Here is a 21,954-nt window from a genome sequence, read left to right on the forward strand (position 1 = left end):
TTTTTTTTTTTTTTTTTTTTTACTGCATAAGCAGGATATGAATTTTCCAAACCTAGGGTGATTTCCCAGTTGGAGAAAGGAGAGGAGCCATGGATAACAGAGAAAGAAGGCCCAGGACATCCCAGTGCAGGTGAGCCAAGGCAGGTGGCAACCTTTTCACATGTAAATAGTATATTTTAAAAAATTATGTTTTCTGTTTGTTCCTGGTATAATAATACAGTTGGTTTTGTATATTGATCTTATAGCCAACCACCTTGTTTCATTCTGTTATTAATTCCAATAATTTGTTTGTACATTCTCTTGGGTTTTCTTTTTCAACTTATAATAATGAAAAGAATAATAAAAGCTGCAATGGTGTTCTTTCCCTACCTTTGGGTAAAATCTCAAAGAGATCCCATAAATGGTCTAGTCCAGCCGTGGGCAAACTACGGCCCGCGGGCCGGATCCGTCCTGTTTGAAATGAATAAAACTAAAAAAAAAAAGACCGTACCCTTTTATGTAATGATGTTTACTTTGAATTTATATTAGTTCACACAAACACTCCATCCATGCTTTTGTTCTGGCCCTCCGGTCCAGTTTAAGAACCCATTGTGGCCCTCGAGTCAAAAAGTTTGCCCACCCCTGGCTAGATCATCTCTGTGGTCTTCTCCAGCTCTCAAAATTTAATTTGAGAGTTTATTCTATGAATCCTATGTTAGTAATAATACAAATAATGATATAGATGTAATCTTTTTGTCAGAATACACCAGCCTAGGTTTTAAAAGGGGGGTGGAGGAGGCTATTACTAACAATATAAAGAATTTTTTCTAACTCTACCCCTTCCTGCTATTGTAGACACTAATTCCCCTCTTTTCAGTATTTTGGAGTTCACTGGGAAGAATGCTCATGAACACCCCATTGCAGTTGCAATGGTTTTCCATGTGGGAACCAATGTGCTAGATCATCTCTGTGGTCTTCTCCAGCTCTCAAATTTTAATTTGAGAGTTTATTCTATGAATCCTATATTAGTAATAATACAAATAATGATATAGATGTAATCTTTTTGTCAGAATACACCAGCCTAGGTTTTAAAAGGGGGGTGGAGGAGGCTATTACTAACAATATAAAGAATTTTTTCTAACTCTACCCCTTCCTGCTATTGTAGACACTAATTCCCCTCTTTTCAGTATTTTGGAGTTCACTGGGAAGAATGCTCATGAACACCCCATTGCAGTTGCAATGGTTTTCCACTGCTCTTAGGTTCTAATTCTGATACACATGCCTTTTCCCTGGAGTGACATATGTGCCATCTCTAAAACCCAAGAATTCCTCCAAAAACTATCTCTGTGCTAGTATTCTCACTATGTCCTGCTGATGGCCATTATGCTGTGCTGTGCCAGAGGTGCCACCAGGAGTCAGAGTCACTACGCCTGGTCATACAGCTGAGGAAAAGCACAATAGGCATCACTACATTTCAAGTAGATAGAATGGGTTACATCTCATATATTAATTAAGACCAATTGCTGGTGAGAAATCTGGGGCTGCGTCAGGTTGGAGGCAATGCCAAGACCAACTAATCATGTCTACTATGAGTACAAGGATGAAAAACAGTGATATGCCAAGGATTGATCATCTAGTTCTAATCCCCTCTTTTCTTTTTAGCTGTTTGTTTTGTTCTACAGACAGGAATACTGAAGGCCAGAGAAAGACTTACATTTCCACAAGTACTTCAGAGTCACCGATTAGAATTTTTTGGTTGGAGGAGCCTGACCAATGTGCGGGACTTGAGGCTCATGATATCCTTCTGTGTGTATCTCTCTCTCTCTCTCTCTGTATGTATGTGTGTTCCTTTAAGAACCAGGCAATACTCCACATTGCAATATAATGTCTTTTGTGCACAGTCTGTGTGGGCTTTCCAGATGTTAATCTGTCCTTCAGAAGTTTTTTAAAGCTCTATAAGATTTATCCAGGCAGCATGATCTCAGGACAACTACTCACTGCATTTGCTAACAGTTGCTATTCCCCCTCTGTTAAAAGGTCAGCTATAAAATAACGCTTCCTTTGCAGAAAGCCTGTGCTGCTGGACAGATTAGATAACTCAGGGGATTTGCAGCAGACGGTGGAGCCTTTAACCCTGGGTCACTGTTTCATCTCTCACCCAGATGAGTTCTGACAGCTGTTCAGGAGCCTCCTTGGAAGGGAATGCCCAGCCATTTGTCTCAAGACAACCGGTACCAAGTGATGGGACTTTTTGAAAGTCTTGAAAGTCTTGTCATTCCTTTTCCGTCAGTTGTCTTTATTCCACAAATTGACAGAGATCCACAATGTCTGGATGAAGTTTACTGGCACAGAGCAAGGAGGCACCAACCACTAAAACAGGTACTGATGTCTGGTCCCAAAGCTCTGTCCATGGGCCACATATAATAAAAGGGTTTTACCACATACTATAATCCCAGTTCCATGGTGCTAGAAAAGCACCACTTTTGAATTGAAGAAGAGGTTGTCTGCCACATTTCAATAGAGGTCTTTGTTCTCTACCATGCCCACTTCCCAGAATGATGCCCACTACTGCTACAGTCAGTACAGCTTACAGGTTGAAGTTGTTCAATGTTATGATTGACTTCTACTCAGTCAGAAATAGAACATAGACCTCACCTCAGAAAAACATCAATTTGCATGGTAATTATTGTGACTGTTGATTGTATCATATGAATGGAGATTTAATGGGAAAGACTATATTACAAATGGGATATTATTAATATTGTTGACCTAGAGGAATCTCTGTTCCTACAATTATGCTTTATTTCTATACATGTACAACAATTGTAAGATTAGGATGCAGAAAAAAAACAAGTCAGTGACAATTTTTAATCCAAGTTACTATTTATTTATGTTTATTTGTATCCCAAATTTTTCCGTAGAAGACTACAACAGCTCAATTGATTCCCCGTGAAACACTTGTTTTGATATTGATGTTGCTATTGTTATTATTTTTCTACTTTCTTGAGTATCATTAATAAGTTGATGGGGATAATCATAGAGTATTGCTAGATTTGTATTTTGGAGAACTGTGGCATAATGGAAAGATCACTGACTGGGTTAATAGTCAGAAGACCCATTCTGATTATGAGGCTGAATATTTGGCCATGCAACTTAACCTCTCTGAGCCTCAATTTTGTCATCTAGAAATTGAAAAACATAATTTCTGGTTTTGCCTTACAGCATAGTTGTAGAGATCAAATACATTAATGTACATGAAAGAACATACAAGCTATTACAGTTTTGTGTTACTTATAATGCATTTTTTCTAATTAGAAAAGTAGTGGTTGTTTATTACAGAAAAGTTCAAAATGTTATAAAGTATGTAGTAAGTGAATATAACTCATAATTTCATAATTCAGAAATATCACCTATTAATATTTTGACATGTAATCTTCCAAACTATTTTTTTCTCTGCATATGTGGGTGTGTTTTAAAAATGAAAATCATACTGTAAGCATGGTTTTATGATGTATTTTTCAGTTAAGATATCTTGAGTATTATGGATGGAATCATGTTTCCCCAAAATTCATATATTGAAGCTCTAACCTACAATGTGAGAATGGCCCTTTAGAAAATAATTAAGGTTAAATTAGGTCATAAGGGTAGGAACCTAACCCAGTATGACTGGTTTCTTTTATTAAAAGAAGAAGAGACACCAGGGATGTGCACACACAGAGGAAAGGCCATGTGAGGACACAGGGAGAAGGCAGCCATCTGCAAGCCACCAGAACCATAAGTAATAGATGTCTGTTGTTTAAGCCATCCAGTCTGTGGTATTCGGTTATGGCAGCTCTTACAAACTAAAATATTGAGCATGTCCCTTTAAATATTTTTAAGGAATTTGGCTTTTAATGGCTACAGATTTATCATTTTTAGATACTGATGTAATGTATCCTCTATTTTGGAATATTTAGGTCATTCTCAACTTTTGGTATCTATAATAATAAAAGCGTAATATGCAAATTGACCGAATGACCAAATGGCCGAATGGAATGACCATCCTGATGACCACACTATGACACCCACTGGAGCCAGGCCAGCCAACAACCATCCTGATGACCACGCTATGACACCCACTGGCGCCAGGCCAGCCAAGGCAAGTGAAATGTGATTGTTCGGGGGCCTGGCCATCACACCATGATCACCCCGCAAAGGGAGGCCCAGACCACCAACCAGCTGGCTGCGGTGGGTGGGCAGGGCCTACCTCTTTGGGGCAATTGATCACAGGGCTCCTGGACTGTGAGAGGACCAGGCTGAGGAACTCCCCCGACCCCCACCCAGTGCATAAATTTCATGCACCGGGCCTCTAGTAATAAATAAGCTTCTAATATCCTTTTATGTTGATAAATTATTATTTAGTTACAAAATGCTCTCCCAAAAGACTGTAGTATAAATTCATGGGAATAAAATATGGGAATTCTTTGTACTATTTTTGCGACTTTTCTGGGTTAAAAACTATTTTAAAATAAAAGTTAAAAAAGATAATGAGGATAAAATAGCTCTAGCATATTTATTCAGATATTATTCTGCAGCCAATATTATTGAGGTACAATACCAGACAAGCCTTCTTTGGAGATCAATATACTGATTGCAAATACCATCAATCAAACAGGGACCCTAACATAAAATGTTTTGTTAGCAAGAATTCAAGAATTTGATGCATGAGTATAGATGGGGGAGAGGATGCTCTATAAGAAATATCTTTCTAAAAATTATTGTTCCTACACAGAGAACAGCAAACATAAGAGTGAAGGTGGGATTCCTCCCTTAGATGGTCTCTTCATTGATCTGATAAGCAATGGCCAGAGCACCTGTCTCCCTGTGTTACCCACATTAGGAAAAGATTTTTGCTGCTCCTACAATAAGGGTGTGTTTTCTGGGTTTTTATGGAGGTATGACAATTCAAGTAAAATCAAATATTTACTAAACACCTAATATATGCAAAGTTTTTTTGGAAGTTACAGAAATTAATAAGGATTAATCCCTATCCTCTAAGTAGACAAATTAATGAGATAGACTAATAGAAGGGGAAACCATGAGCTATCCTAAAAACGGAAGGAAATAAGCTCCACTGGTGGTTGAAAAGTGCTCAACACACATTAAGAAGATCAAGGCATCATTAATCGAAGAGATGGCATTGATGGGTCAATAGGGTATTGCTGAGCAGAGTCAGATGGGAAAATGGCTAAAACTATCTAACTTTCGAGAGGGAATGTGCAGGGGTCAGGAGAGATAGGGTGCATGGGGTGTGTAATGGGAGATGAACCTGAATATGGGAGCCATGGATTTGGGATTCCTAGGAAGCCACCAAATGTTTTTTATTCAATTTGTATTTAAAGATGACTGACGAAACAGTAAGGGATAAAAGAGTAGAAGAAAATATATCTTGCTTTCAAGAGTGTGAGAAAGATTTGCTCCCTACACCACTCCACTCCACCCCCACCTCCCAAAACTCAGTTCAGGAAGAGACCATGTTATAGCTATAGAACAAGAAAGTAAGAGTTATGTGTCAGTCACACACTGTAAGGCTCCAATCGGACGACGAATCCACACACTTCTGCTGCGTGCTTGGAAGATATGTTTAATATTTGTCAAGGCATGGAATAATGGTTTACTCTTCACTAGTATTGATGTATAATGCATCTTCACTTGTAAGGTTTAAGTCCTTATCTGCTAATCACTGTGTGACTTTCTGAAAATTACCTACCCTCTCTGAACCCAAATTTTCTAATCTGGAGCTTGTAAGCATTAAATGAGATAGTGCATGGGAAAGTGTTTCTTAACTATAATGTGTAATACAAAGGTTATTATTATTATTATTTATTTCTTCTTTTAGTGCAACAGAGAAAATATTCTGCACTATTTTACCAGTAGGTGTATCTGTGTGACTTTCTGAAAATTACCTACCCTCTCTGAACCCAAATTTTCTAATCTGGAGCTTGTAAGCATTAAATGAGATAGTGCATGGGAAAGTGTTTCTTAACTATAATGTGTAATACAAAGGTTATTATTATTATTATTTATTTCTTCTTTTAGTGCAACAGAGAAAATATTCTGCACTATTTTACCAGTAGGTGGCAGCATGTTGTTTGCTAGGCATATCCTCTCTCTTAACTAGGGCAGTGGCTCTCAACCTTCCTAATGCCTAATGCCGTGACCCTTTAATACAGTTCCTCATGTTGTGGTGACCCCCAATTTCATTGTTACAAATTGAACATAATTAAAGCATAGCGATTAATCACAAAAACAATACGTAATTATATATGTGTTTTCCGATGGTCTTAGGCGACCCCTGAGAAAGGGTCGTTCGACCCCCAAAGGGGTCGCAACCCACAGGTTGAGAACCACTGCTCTAGGGGGTATTTTCTGGAGAGTTCATCATGCAACCATGGAAATCTAATGGGAAGCTATATGAGTTTGAAAACCCTAATTCTGTTTTGTCTTTTTTGTTGTTTTGTTTTGTTTTTCTTTAGACTATAGGGTGATTAATATATAGAAAAGTTATAGGGAGCAAAGTCTTCTTAGAAGCTCCATTAGGAAGAAAGCATTTGTTCTCTGGCCTCACCCCTGCAGGATATGCAACATTCAAGGTCTCCTATTTGTGGCTTTTAAATGCCTTCATTGTTGCCTGGTGTTTGAAGCAGGGACTTATGCTTTGTGGATCTGATTAATGTTTTTACCTGATTGTCATCTCTTACATGTTAATCCACATCAGCACACTCACATGCATTATCTAAACCCTTTCTGGCTGCAAAAATGACTTGAAGAAAATTTCAAAAATGCTCATATTTTTCAGGATCTTACAGTCAGTCTTGTTGGGAAGACCAAGCATGAAAGGTCTTGAAAATAGTTACAAAATAACATATCAGTGTAAAAAACAGAAGTGCTACTGACTGAATGTTTGAGGTCTTGCAAATGCAGAAATGGTCAGAGCAAGAGAGATGATAAGACTTTCTGGAGAAAATGTATTCTACCTCTTATTTCAAATCAAAATTTCTTTGTGATGTTTTACAGACCCAATACACCTGCACACCACCATTTTCCAAAGTGCTCCATTTACTTCTTTGTGATGTTTTACAACCTCTCTTACTATATACACCTGCCAAACAGACCCAACACACCTGCACACCACCATTTTCCAAAGTGCTCCATTTATGTATATGTATATTCTTAGGACAATTTGTTTACTTTGTTAAAATATATTATTTCTTATAATGATATAAAATAGATGTCTGGTATATTACAAAATTAAGGCTTCAACGAACAGGGACTACATCTATCCAAGTATCTCTGTAGTATGTCTAGTAAAACCAATTAGATTTGTGGCAAGTAGTTTTGGTGATAATGCAAAGATGTAATATAGGTATGTAAACCTAGAAACAGCTTTAACCATCTTGTTTAAAATGTCTTTCCAATACTCTACTTGGATAACCAGTGTTCCCTAGACTTGGTTTTGTTTTCCATTTGACAGTGATGCTAGTATAATATTACTGGTGCAGTATTGAATGAATGAAGCCAAATCTGATGTACTCTCAGCTTTCAATTCATAGGCACTGTAGAGAGCACCTGGGAAGGCACATGGACATTTCTTTAATTATTGTCAGCTGAATCCAGTGGCATCGGCAAAGCCATGTCCTGGAAACATGCTTTGCCAAAAGGCAGGAGTGTTGTCAGCTTGACCTTCAGCCCAGGTGCCAGGGGGTGGGTTTTGTTATTTAAATCCAGCCAAGCACCAGGAATGAATATGACTCAGGCCCACCCAAGAATGCACATAATCTCCTTTGTCTTGACTTTTAGTAAAACTTCCTGTTTTTTGCTATATACAATAAACATGCTGTATTGGCTCTGGGTCCCTTCCCCTATCTCTCCATCAGAGGACAGTGGTCCCATCTGGCCCCAGCTTTTTCCTTCCATCTCTGTGTCTATCTCTTTCTTTCATTTTCTCAATCCCCAGCCGCCCCTACTCGGGAGCCAGACAGCTCTCTAGCTGCGCTGGACGCAGAGAAGAGAGAAATATACACAAGACACAAGACCAGGACCCCACTTATGATTCAGTCTCTGTGATCATTGTGCCTCAGTAATGGGAGCATTTAGGTCTATAAAACTGTTCCTGCAGCTCATGGAATTTATAATTACCACTGCCATCATTCCATTTCCAAATTTGTTCAAAAATCTATCTGATTTTTTCCCCAGATCCAATTTAAGTAGCCTGCTCTTGCAGAATAAGGAGCAAAAATTATCCTAGCCAGGCATTTCTTTGTGATCGCAAACAAATAATTAGGCCATAAGAAAAGAGGCAGTTCCAGACTGCCTGAGACATTTGCTAACACTCAGGTTGACTTCCATACCCCATTTGTCTTTTCTGAATCTCATTGTACCCATGTGCTAAAAAAAGGGGGGGAGGGGAGGTGGCAGAAATGATTTCTGAGGTCCCTGCTAATTTAGTATTAGGCCTCTGCAAGGAGCAATGAGGGTCTTTTTAATACAAGCCTTTTGCTACATGTGTTTAGATCAGTATCTGAATTGGTCTGGGTGACTGATTACTGGTCAATGATAGAGCCTGAGATGAAAACTCTACCCTGAGATCAACTTCTTCTCCCCTCCAGTTAGAAAGAACTGCCATTCAGTTAGTGAACTCTCCATCTCTACACTGCTCAGCTTCCCCCACACGTGTAAAAAATATGAATGCTGCCTCTGATGATGAATGTCATCAAACTCGGGCAATCATACCTATGGGTTGGCTAAAAGAGCATTTTACCTAGAATAAGTAACAGAGCTTAAATTTGAGACATTTCTTTGTGATCGCAAACAAATCATTAGGCCATAAGAAAAGAGGCAGTTTCAGACTGCCTGAGACATTTGCTAACACTCAGGTTGACTTCCATACCCCATTTGTCTTTTCTGAATCTCATTGTACCCATGTGCTAAAAAAAGGGGGGGAGGGGAGGTGGCAGAAATGATTTCTGAGGTCCCTGCTAATTTAGTATTAGGCCTCTGCAAGGAGCAATGAGGGTCTTTTTAATACAAGCCTTTTGCTACATGTGTTTAGATCAGTATCTGAATTGGTCTGGGTGACTGATTACTGGTCAATGATAGAGCCTGAGATGAAAACTCTACCCCGAGATCAACTCCTTCTCCCATTCAGTTAGTGAACTCTCCATCTCTACACTGCTCAGCTTCCCCCACACGTGTAAAAAATATGAATGCTGCCTCTGATGATGAATGTCATCAAACTCGGGCAATCATACCTATGGGTTGGCTAAAAGAGCATTTTACCTAGAATAAGTAACAGAGCTTAAATTTGAGACTAAGCTCTGGCCCTAACTTGGTTTGAGTACTTGGACCTGAACTTCAATTTATATATATTTAGAATTTAAGAAAAGCATCCAACTGCATGACTACAATGTTCCTCAGGTGACATAACAGATATGAATTTTCATAAAGACATGTCATTCAACATTAATTGAGAATCCACAATATGAAAGTAATATGATTTTCAAGAACCCTTCATGCTGTTTTCAGGGAATAAGAGTGTGGCAGGCATGCAAAAAAGTAGCATGAAAAGGCGTTAAAATTGATAGGTCAGTAAAAGAACTACAAAATGGCATGATCAAAGATAATATCCATGTAATATACTACATTAACAGAGAAAATCAGTTAACCATAAAATAATCTCAACAGGTAAGAACCTAAATACAGAAAAAAAGAATAAAATTCAACACCTATTCCTGATTATAAGCCATCAGAAGATGCCCCCAAAATTTCCCAAACTAGAAAGAAGACATATGCCAGGAACCTAAAATAAGTGTCATAATAACACTAGACACTGCCTAGTTAAATACGAAACAAGTTAAAGATGCACACTATAGTCACCACTCTTATTCAGCATTAGACTCGAGATCTTATCCAATCACATAAGACAAAAGAAAAGAACAAACACATCTATTAAATGTGGGAAGAGGAAAGGGGTCTCATTATTTGCAGATAATATGATCATCAATCTAGAAAATTCATGAGAACCAATTTTTTAAGTTTTGAGGATTAAGAGTTTAGCAATGTGGTTAGATTTAATACCCAGGGCTTTCCTAAATATTAGTAAAACCAATTAGAAAATATAAAATAAAAATCACAATCAAAATAACATCCAAAATGACAGTGATATGAAAGGAATATGTTTATGTTTTTTAAAAACAACACTGTTTATTTCTATGTACATGAGTGCAAGTAAATACAGAGCAAGAATTCATGTGGTTTCTTCAGGGAAAGAAGCTGTCTGGGATTGGGCACCAGAAGGACTCAGCTTTTTCTGTCTTCTTAGAATTCCTTGTAGCAACATATATGTGTGCATCACTTGTGAGAGGTATTAATACCAACAAAGGAAGGGAGAATTTCTCTGAGCAGCCTTTGAAAGAGGAGGAGGTTTTCCACAGGTGGAGACATGTGGCAAAGGCATCCCAGAATGGAGGAGAAGCCAGGAGGAAAGGTATGGGGCGTAAACACAAAGGAGTCAGAAATGTTGCCAGTTCCCAGTGTGCACTGTGCAAGTTTATAGTTTACAAAGCACGTTTCACCCATCCATCACCTCATGTGAGGCACTGTCTGTAGTGGTTTAAAGCAGCAGTTTTAGATTTGAATTCAATCTCTGCCCAGCTAGCTGTGTGGCCTTGGGTAAGTTATCCAACCTCTCTGAGCTTCAGTTTTCTCATTTCTAAAGTTGGGCTAATACAAGTACCAGACTTAAAGTAATGTCTTAAATAGAAAAACAAAAAGGAGAGGAAAACTTGAAGCATGAGTGCCCATGTAGGGCATTCTCACCTTTTCTTAGTCCACTCTGAAATTTTGGATTTCTTCTTTCATATGAAAACACCTTATTTTCTATCCTGGAAATCATTGTATTTTATATGAATAATATCTTCACCAGTCTTTTTCCCTGAGATGCTCTGTAATGAAATGTTAATGAACCAGGTGTGTTTTAGAATCCGCACTAGACAAACACACACATATTGCACTGAGCAGGGGCATTCCTCTAATGCACAGGGGACTTCCTGGTCAAGGAAGAGCACTACACAGAAGCTTCCACAGCATTTCTTTTCTTTCTGCTTTACTATTGATTGGGTCCTTTCTATTCTCAGTGAAAGGAGTGGGAAAAGGATAAATGAGAATTCATAAAGCAAGTCAGCTACCAAAGAGAACATCATGGCCAGATAAGAAGGTAGACTTTCCCCCAGCATGGCGGCAGGTGGGCCGGAGGTCAGAAACCATGTTTAATATTTTAACAAGGATGTGGGCATGATCGACATCATTACAAAATGTGATTTCATGAACCAGAGAGGTTGTGTCAGTGCGTTTGTGCACAATGGGACTTTTGGAGAATAATGATGGAAGGCGATACAAATGCAGTCAGAGTTTTATTTCTATTATCTCAGAATTACAGGAAAGTGATGGGACTTTTGGAGAATAATGATGGAAGGTGATACAAATGCAGAGTTTTATTTCTATTATCTCAGAATTACAGGAAAGAAATGATGAGCCAGTAAAGCTTAAAAAATCATATTTAATATCACAAAATTAATTCTTTATGTTTAGAAAACCCCACATAGATTGTATACAACTAAGAAAGTACCTTATATGAATTATGCATGTTGGAATTGACTCTCCCAAAATCAAAATGGGAGATTCACTGATCTGTAAGAACACAGGTTAAATTCTGAGTTAGCATCAGTTTATTTTTCCCATTAATGTTCATATATATATTCTGCAACATTCACTCCTCGATTCAGAAAAAATATTCAATGTTGTCCACATTCCCTTTTTCATTTTTTTTTATTTTTTTCAATCCTCACCCGGGGATATGCTTACTGTCTTTAGAGGGGAAGGGAGAGAGAGAGAAAAAAATGTCAATGTGGGAGAGAAATATTGATTAGTTGCCTCTTGTACGTGCCCAACCAGGGACAAAACCTGCATCCCAGGTGTGTGCCCTGTGCAGAACTGAATCGCAACCTTTCAGTGTATGGGTTGATGCTCCAACCAACTGAGCCATACTGGCCAGGGCTCCACATTCATTTTTAACTTTGAAATTTCCTTAAGGACCTATCTAGCCCATTCTTTAGGTAAGCTGATTAATTTTCAAAAATGTTGAGAGTATTAAATGAGAAGCTCAACGAGTTTACTTCTCTTCTTAACCCCCCTCCTCAATTATGTACATCAGTTTGTTCTCTTTGAAACAAAATCTTCTTGGTTAAACATTTTCTATCAAGCTCTTATGAAAAATAGCATATTATGTACTAGAGCAACAGAAGAACTTTTTCTACGACGGGGTAGGGGAGTCTGGGGGAAGGCCAATGGGGGGGAAAAGGAGATATATGTACTACTATGTGTAATACTTTAAACAATAAAATAAAAATTAAATAAAAAGAAGAACTGCGTCTAATACACTTAGCCTTTCCTTGCACCCCTGCCCTGAAACATGTCCCCTTTATTCTATGGCCCCTAGATCCACAAGCCCAGGAGGTTCTTGAATAGCCTCAGACTACCGGCTCCCAAGAGAGGCTAGAGAACTCTTTCAGCCTGTATCTCATTAGCATTCCCTGACTCTGACTTCATCCTGTCACAAGGCCCTTTGTGGAAACCAGAGCCAATTCATGAAAGTCCCCAGAGCAAGGGCGACAATGTACATTACCCTTAGTGGCTAATAAGTCATTCTATCACCATCAAAAGTATTTTTGAGTGTCTTTTGCCCTGGGCAGTGTATAATACAGAGTGCTTGCCATATGGGTCTGTGTTTCAATGGCTGGCCTGGGAAATTTTTTCCAGAGCAGTAGGTTACTTAAAAACATTGCAGAGTTAGTAGTTTGTCACAGGTCTGGGTATCACCAAGTTGATCCATGTGATCAATTCTTAATCCAGCCATAACAGGACTGGCTGATGCTGGACCTGTCAGATCCAGAACTAATATAATAAAGGGCAGGTGTGATACTATTGGAATCAAAACAGTGCTGCACAGACTCAGCCACACACAGAAACCCTAGGTCCAGCTGATCATTTACAGATGCCTATTCTTGTTTATGATGGGGATAACTGGGAATGAATGAATGGCTTCATAGTTTCCCATAACTCCTGTGGACAGAAACAGACTCATAGCACATGCTCTACCAATGATAAGAAAGGAACACTGGGCTTGGGAAGAAAAGACTTGAGTTTGAGTTGAGCTCCCTGCATACATCTTGGGTAAAATGTTAATCACAATGAACTTCAAGTGCTTCAAATGTAAGATGAGAGTAATGGCACGTACATACTTTACAAGGTTATCAGAAAGCTCAAATTTGGTAATGATTATGAAAATGCTTTGCAAAATGCAAAAAAAATTATACACATGTATACATGCATTTGGAATTATGTGTGTTAAATTATCACCTTATTCTAATCTAAGTGGTGCTGATGAGCAAACTGAAACATTTCAAACAGCGCTTTTAATGTATATAAGAACCACCTGGTAATCTTGTTAAAATGCAGATTCTAATTCAGTAGGTCTGATGGGACCCAAGAGTCTGTAGTTCCAATAAGCTCTCAAGTGATGATGATACTGCTGATTCAAGCACCTGAGTTCTTTTCGTAGCAAAGACTCAGGACAACTTAGGACCCCAAAAAGTGATGAATTTCAAAAATGCTTGCATATATTCCTCTGGGATTAAGAATCTGAACATACATGGTTATTTAATTTCATACACAAAGACAGTTTTTACTTTGTACTGATTACATGCCCCGAGGGCACAGGAGTCGGTCACATTAACTTAGGTTGTGGACCATGGGGGTCTGTGATCATAAACCATAAATACAATCAAGAAATATTGATGAATGTATTCTATACATTTTTTTTTCCTTTAGAGTTTTCTTTACCTAAATGCTCAGCTACCCTTTAGAGAAAATTTAATTTGGCAACTCATTCTGGCCATCTTGAGAAATTACTTCCAGTAGAAAAGAGCTGTGATAGAATGGCCTAAGAGGGGCCTTTCTTTTATACGTGTCCACTAGGCCCAGCAGCCTCTCCGCAGCTATGCACACTGCGAAATTCATCTTTGTCACAAATAGCAAGTCACATGCTATGGAATATCACAATCTCATTATGGGATGTCATCTCACAGCACAAATACATTATTTTCACCAGATTTACAGACAGTGCAGCCATGTCACCACTGGCAGGTGATGGATGGGCTCGATCTGGATGTATCTGGGTGTGTGATTTACACATGGCAGGACCCTGACATACGTGGACTTCAGCCAGACCCTGAAGGGCTCTGAAGAAGGTTTCTCCTTCACGGTCTCGTACACATAAAACCCAGTGGTTGGAAAATGTTGTGGCACCTACTTTAATGGAAAAAAAAGAGGGACAATCTTAAAAGTCTCCCTGTAATACTTGCCTTAGCTTCTCATGTATTAGAATGTAGACCTCATAGTAAGAAGACTTTGGTGGACTTCACACATAACCCCACTGGGTAGGCCAGCAAAAAACATCTGATATTAAATTCCATTCTCTAGGAAAAATGTTATTTAACAAGGCATTGCATCTCACATGAGAAGAACCACTATGCTGTAGCATTTGGGGATTTCTATGGCAAGCAAGTAATTTACTAAGAGAATAAGAAGTAGTCTACGGCCATACCACCCTGAACGCGCCCGATCTCGTCTGATCTCGGAAGCTAAGCAGGGTCGGGCCTGGTTAGTACTTGGATGGGAGAATAAGAAGTAAGAAGATTATATACATGCATTTATAGTAGCCCCTTTGTCCACAGGGGATATGTTCCAAGACCCCCAGTGAATGCCTGAAACCACAGATATTACCCTATGCATACTGTTTTTTTCTTATACATATACTAGAGGCCCAGTGCAAGGGTAGAGTCGCTAGGCCTGGCCGGTGGTCAGGGCCGATCTGTGGGCGATCGAGGCCTTCCACTCACACCCACCTTGGCCTGGTGGCACCCACGCACTTGCTCCACCATCCCGCCGTGGTCCCCGCTCTTGTCAGGGCCCATCAGGGCCAGCAGCACCTCCACTGCCACCCACAGGGACACCCGCCATGGTCCATGCCGCCCCCTGGTGGTCAGTGCATGTCTAACTCCCAGTTGGTTGAACACCCACCTGTGGGGACAATTTGCATATTAGCCTTTCATTATATAGAACTAGAGGCCCTCAGACTGGCCTGCGGGGATCAGGCCGAAACCAGCTCTGCGGCATCTCCCAAGGGGTCCCATATTGCGAGAGGGTGGTTCTCTGCTGACACACCCCAGAATTGGGCTCCCTCCTCTCTGGTTTATGCATCATCCAAGAACCGCTGCTGCCAAGTTACCACAGCTCGGCAGCTCCTGCATTGAGCATCTGCGCCCTGGTGGTCAGTGCACATCATAGCTACTGGCCAGTCGGCCAGTCACTTAGGCTTTTATATATATAGATACCTTTTCACTTAATGGAAGCACTTTACAGCTCCTCTTTGGCATATCTGAATTGTCAGCATCACTACTCTTGTGCTTTGGGGTCATTATTAAGTAAAATAAGAGTTATTTGAACACAAACAATATGATGCCATGACATTGGATCTGATGACCAAGACAGCTACTAAGTGACTAATGGGCCAGGAGGATAAACAGTCTGGATACGCTGGACAAATAGATGACTCACAAACTGAGCAGGCCAGCGTAGGGGGTTATCACGCTACTCAGATTGGTGAGCAATTTAAGTTTAACATTTTTTCTTTCTGGAATTTTTCATTTAATATTTTCAGACCACAGCTGGCTTTAGTAACTGAAACCACAGCAAGCAAAACCATGGATGGGTGGAGAGGAAGAACTATTATACTTGTGGCCACTTTATATCCTTGGAAAGAGAGAAGAAATGGAATAATATAAATCTCATAATAGAAATTTTCCATTTTAGAGGGATCTAAAACCCCTCATATCTTGTATCCATTGCTTTAATCTCTTCCCCACACTGTAGTTCCCTAATCTTTGTTCGAATACTTGGGATATAGGGGAAATCATCATCTCCAAAAAGAAATTTCTTTTCATTGCTGAAATACTTGAACTGTTAGAAAATTCTTACACATAATGAGTCTGTGTCTCCAATTCCCAACCCCTGGTTCCAGCTCCAAGTCTTAGTGGCTCCCAGAATAAGTCTATCTCATCATTTACCCATTTTCCTAGCCCTCCAAATCTCTAGATTTTACCTTCCACCAACATGATCCCTAATGGGAAATTTAATTTTATGAAGAAGTAGCATCATACATTGAATTTTATTTTTTTATTTTTTTATTTTTTGAGAGAGATATCCAGACAGCAGGAGAAAGAGCAATAACACACTAAATGAAGCTGGGGATTCTGCCCACCATTTGGCCCAGTGATTGTGCACCCCAGGAGAAGATGAGAAGCTCTTTCCTCTGCTGGCTCATTTCCCAGGTGTCTCCCAGAGTACAGGCAACTTAACACACTGCAAGTGTTTTAAGTACTTAAGATAACTTTTTTTTTGGGGGGGGGGGCGGGGGGTATAACATGACCCAATTACTTTAATTGACAAACTTCTGATTGGCAAACAAATATTAGTTGTAAACTAAGTAACTAAGTGTATGAGTTTTCTACTGCTGCTATAACAAATTACCTACCCCAAATGTTGTGACCCAAACAACACAAATGTATTATAGTTCTGGAGGGTCGGAAATCTGAATATGGGTCCTATGGGATCAAATTCATGTGTCAGCAGGACTGTGTTCCTTGCTTTCTCCACCTAGGCTGTCTGCTTTCCTTGTCTCATGGCCTCCTTTTAACAATGGCATCACTTCAACCTCTGCTTCCATCCTCACATCCCCTCCTCTGACTCTGTCTCTCCTGCCTACCTGTTGTGATTTAGGTTAATGCCGGCCAATCCCCTCATCTAAAAATCCTTAACTTAATTACATCTGCAAAGTCCCTTTTGCCCTATAAGATAACATAGTCATAGGTTTTCAGGATTAGGATGTGGGCTTCTTCAGGGGGCCGGGGGTGGGGCAGAGCAATAATCAGCCCCCTACACTAAGTCAAAGCAGAGACAATTCTGCATTTCTAATATAAGTGTCTATTTCCTAAAGATAGCGCAGTAAGGAAAGCATACGTGCCCGGGGTCTGATCTTAGCATCTCTTCCGCCACTGTCTAGCTTTGACATTGGCGTTAACTCATTTTCAGACCTGGGACTAGGACGAGATGAGGCATTTAGGGAGCACAGGTTAAGGCAGCACTCACACTCAGGTGCCAACCTGTACTCTCACACCCCTGAGAGGGAGGGTCTCCTTAAATTCTGAACTCTAGGCACTTTGCTTGCTACATCCTAGGCTCTACATCACTTCATCTATCTACACTTTTGTTTTCTCATCTGTAGAATTGGAGTATAAGGTTAATCATCATTACTCTTTTTTATCTTGCTTTTTTGTTTTACTCTGTTTTAGGAGAAACAAATGAACTAGTGGATATTTTGCACAATGCATGCCATTCATGACAACTAGTTTTCTTACAGCATGGGAGTAGAGTAAGGAATACTTCCTAACCTTTCACTCAATTAAAATGTAAAAGTAAATTTATGTACACAAAAAGTATTAACATATATGTTTACAAAGAGAAATCAGGAATGTCCAAAAGAAAGTGTATTTGTTTATGGAAACGGTCCTTCTACCTTAGCTGCACATTGGAATCATACAGGGAGCTTTATAAATTTCTGATACCTGGGCCTCATCCCCAGAGAATCTCATTTAATTGGTGTGGGGTACAGCCCAGGCAATGGGATTTTTAAGACTCCCCAACTGACTCTAACATGCAGCCACGGTTGAGAACCACTAGTTAATGACTACTTTAAAAGCCTCAGAAATGTGTTTTGAATTTATTTTAAATTTTATGGAGAATATAGAACACACTTTTTCTATTTGTGGAGTTTATTCCATAGAATCAACATGACAGGTAAAATTCACAATATCATATTTTGACTCATACACACAACTTTTCTGTTAATACATAGGAGGCATCTAAATGTCAAAATGCAAGTAAATGGCCTGGCCAGAGTGCCTCAGTGGTTGAGTCTTGCCCTATAAACCAGGGGGTCATGGTTTGATTCCCAGTCAGGGCACATGCCTAGTTTGCAGGCTCAATCCCCAGTATGGGGTGTGCAGGAGGCAGCCAATTAATGATTATCTCTCATCATTGATGTTTCTATCTCCCTCTCCCTTTCTCTCTGAAATCAATAAAAATATTCTTTAAAAATGCAAGTAAATGCTTGTTTTCACTCTATATATGTGTATATGTGTGTGTATCATCCTATGTAATCCTATATAATAAAAGTGTAATATGCAAATCGACTGAACAGTGGAACCACTGGTCAGCAGGGAGCGGGGCTGGTGAGCAGGCAGCACCAGGCCAACCAAGGCGTGTGCCAGCGGGCAGAGAAATGGGACGGTGATCAGGGGGCAGTGGTGACCAGTGGCGGTAGAGGGGCAATTCGGGGCAGGGGGTACAGGGCCAGCCACTCGCCCTGTCACCTCCCACAGAGGGAGGCCACTGGCAGCAGCCGCTGAGGCAGCAGGGGTGGTAGGGCGGGGCCGGCCGCTCGCTGGCCGGCTCCATCCCCTGATTGGCCCACCCGGTCGCCTCCCGCAGAGGGAGGGCGCAGGCCGGCCTGAGGGACCCCCCCCCCCAAGTGCACGAATTTTTGTGCACCGGGCCTCTAGTGTGTATGTATGTGTGTGTATATATATATATATATATATGAACAAGATGCAGTGAGAGCATAGAGGAAGGCCAGTATGCCATTTCTCCTTGGACATGGCATGGGGAAGAGAGTAAAACAGACCACCGCAAGGTTCTGCAAGGAATTTTGTGAAGGTGCTGAGAAGGGCCCTTCTCAGAGTTGATGTAGCATGATCAGAGCCTAAATAAGAGTAATTGACATATCATATAAGATTTCTAATTTCTCAGCATAGAATTATTTAAACGATGCCTTATTGAATAGAGAGCACTTTAGCATTCATCAAATTACTTAAACACCTTCCTGAAATACTGCTCAGCAATAAAAAGGACCCACCTGTTAATGAACACAGAGGAAGGATGGATATTGAGGAGATTGTGTTGAGTAGAAATAGCCAATCTCAGCCCGACTGGCATGGCTCCATGGATGAGCATTGACTTAAGAACCAGGAGGTCATAGTTCGATTCCCAGTCGGGGCACATGCCAGGGTTGCAGTTTCGATCCTATATGTTGCTATGCTTTTCTCCTTCACCAGACTGGATGCCTCTGGAGGGTAGGGAGTGACCTCTGCAGTTTCTGATGATAAATGTTCTGTTCTCAATAAATGCCTGTCAAATTGTTTGAGTTTATGTAAATTAGGTTAGGGGTCCAGAATTTGTTGGCACATGGAAGTGGGGTGCATGCAGGAGGCAGCCAAACAATGATTCTCTCTCATCTTTGATGCTTCTATCTCTCCCTCTCCCTTCCTCTCTGAAATCAATAAAAATATTTTTTAAAAAAGAAATAACCAATCTCAAAACCCTATACACTGCATGATCCCATTTATATGACATTCTTGAAAGGACAGAATTATAGAGAACAGATTAGAGGTTTCCAGCAGTTCAGGATGAAGGGTGTGGGGTGAAAAAGGAGGGTGGGAATGTAATAAGTTAGAAAGAGGGAGATCACTGTGGTGGTAGATTAGTTCCATAGCTTCATTGCTGAAGTTGTATCAAGCTACATGTGTGATAAAATATCACAGAACTATATGCTTACATTGTGCCAATGTCAGCTTCCTGGTTTTGATATTGTACTATATCAAATATATTATCCTATATAATAAAAGCCTAATATGCAAATCTACAGAAAGGTGGAACAACCGTTTGGTGAAGGGTGGGGCCAACCAGCGGGTGGCACCAGGCCAGCCAAGGTGGGTGCCAGCGGGCAGAGTGAGGGGACAGGGATCGGGGAGCAGCGGTGACCAGCAGTGGTAGTGGGGCAATGGGGGGCGGGGCTGGAGCTGCCCCCTGGTGGTCAGTGCACTCCCACAGGGGGAGCGCCACTCAGCCACAAGCTGGGCTGATGGCTGGCAAGCACAGTGGCAGTGGCGGGAGCCTCTCCCACCTCCCACAGCAGTGCTAAGGATGTCCGACTGGCGGCTTAGGCCCCCAGGGGGAGAGGACCTAAGCCTCCAGTCAGACATCCCCCAAGGTCTCCCAGACTGTGAGAGGGTGCAGGCCAGGCTGAGGGACCCCCCCACCTCCCTGAGTGCACAAATTTTTGTGCACCAGGCCTCTAGTATGTACTATATATGTTAAGATGTAACCAATGGGGAAAACTGAGTTAAAGTACACTGAACTTCTCCATACTATCTTTGCAATCTCTTATGCATCTATAATTATTTCAAAATTAAAAGTTATTAATGAAATAATATAAAACATTGTTTTGAAAGAAACTCCATAATCCTAATATTACTATTCTAAATCAAAAGGCAGTTTAGGACCCTGAAAAAAAGAAAAGCAAAATATATTATTGTGTTGCTTTTATTCCTATACTAGAGGCCCGGTGCATGAAATTCGTACCCAGGTAGAATCCCTAGGCCTGGCCAGCAATCAGGGCCAATCTGTGGGGTGACCTGCAGGGCAATTGGGTGGCCCCCACTGGCACCCGCCTTGGCCGGCCAGGCACCACCTGCTTACTGGTCCCGCCCCCCGCTGCCACTGCTGGTAGCCTCCCTCTGCAGGGCAACTGGCAGGGCGATCAGTGGGGCCCCTGTTGGCATCTGCCTTTGGCTGGCCTGGGGCCTGGGAGCTGGGGGCAGCTCCTGCATTGAGCATCTGTCCCTTGGTGGTCAGTGCCCATCATAACAACTGGTCATTCTGCTGGTCGTTCCACTGTTCGCATATTAGGCTTTTTGCATATTAGGCTTTTATTATATAGGATTCTCTCCTTATATCTCTTTCCCTCTCCTTTATGTCTTCCCTTTCTCCTTCATTCCTTTCTTTCACTTTCTCTTTTTTTTCTCACCTCCCAATCCCCTTTCCAAAATTTCAGCTTGATGAATACATTTTAAGATTATTCCAAACAACAGAAAAAAGAAAACATAATAAAGGGCTTAAATGATAGTGAAAAGTTAATGATGCTGCAATAAGTCTCAGTTGTTATTAGGCTACAACCCCATTCTGAAAATTTAGTTTATTATTTCCACAGCAGGACACTCATAGGCTGTTTTATTAATATGCTAGCTTTGGGCTAAAATAAGAACCAAGTAACATCTCAATTACAACCACTTTAGCTCCTTTAATTTAATGGTGACATACTAACAACAATGAACAAATTTTGGGATGAGAATGAAAAATGTAGCTTTAATTTTAGACTTTCAGATATTTATGTATTTATAAAAATTGATTATGGACTGATATTTTAAACTCTGTTTTGCTTAAAATTTGTTCTCATAACAAAAATAAAATTGTCTTTTATGGGGAGAATTCCTATTCTAACCTCACTAATATATCTAATAAAGATAGGCACCTCTGTTGTAGTTAAGTGCTCTAGAGAAATAATTTATAAAGCAAATCACATTTTTCTTTTGATTTCCAATTTGACAACAACAACAAAAAAATAAGTTGTTCTAGCAGTTCTTTCCAATGAGAAGTGGGGTGATTAGAAGTTTCCCTGAGGCTTGGCAGCAGGCTTGGCCGCAGTCGGAACCCAGGGCCTCAGGTGAGGATTCCCTGCGCTTCCTGCTCCATGACTGGTGTTCTTAACAATAGACAGATGCTGAAGCTCAAAGGCCTCAGCCCCTTCTCCATGACATACCAGTGCTGTGACAAAATCCTTCCTCGATCTTTAAATGGCATAATTTATATTTCCAAGTAAATAAGAGACACCTAAAATTATTCAAAGGAATTAGTGGGTTTTGT

General features: G+C 40.4%; 1 long non-coding RNA gene across 1 annotated transcript; it reads left to right on the forward strand.

Moving 5' to 3' along the window:
* The first annotated feature begins 13 nt into the window (after positions 1-13).
* Positions 14-18,876, forward strand: LOC106727289. The gene is made up of 3 exons (XR_001363456.1): positions 14-130; positions 13,212-13,217; positions 18,864-18,876. It is a non-coding gene; the product is annotated as an uncharacterized LOC106727289 (long non-coding RNA).
* Positions 18,877-21,954: the final 3,078 nt, after the last annotated feature.

This window comes from Myotis brandtii, unplaced genomic scaffold (assembly GCF_000412655.1).
Source record: "Myotis brandtii unplaced genomic scaffold, ASM41265v1 scaffold4, whole genome shotgun sequence".
Classification (NCBI taxonomy): domain Eukaryota; kingdom Metazoa; phylum Chordata; class Mammalia; order Chiroptera; family Vespertilionidae; genus Myotis; species Myotis brandtii.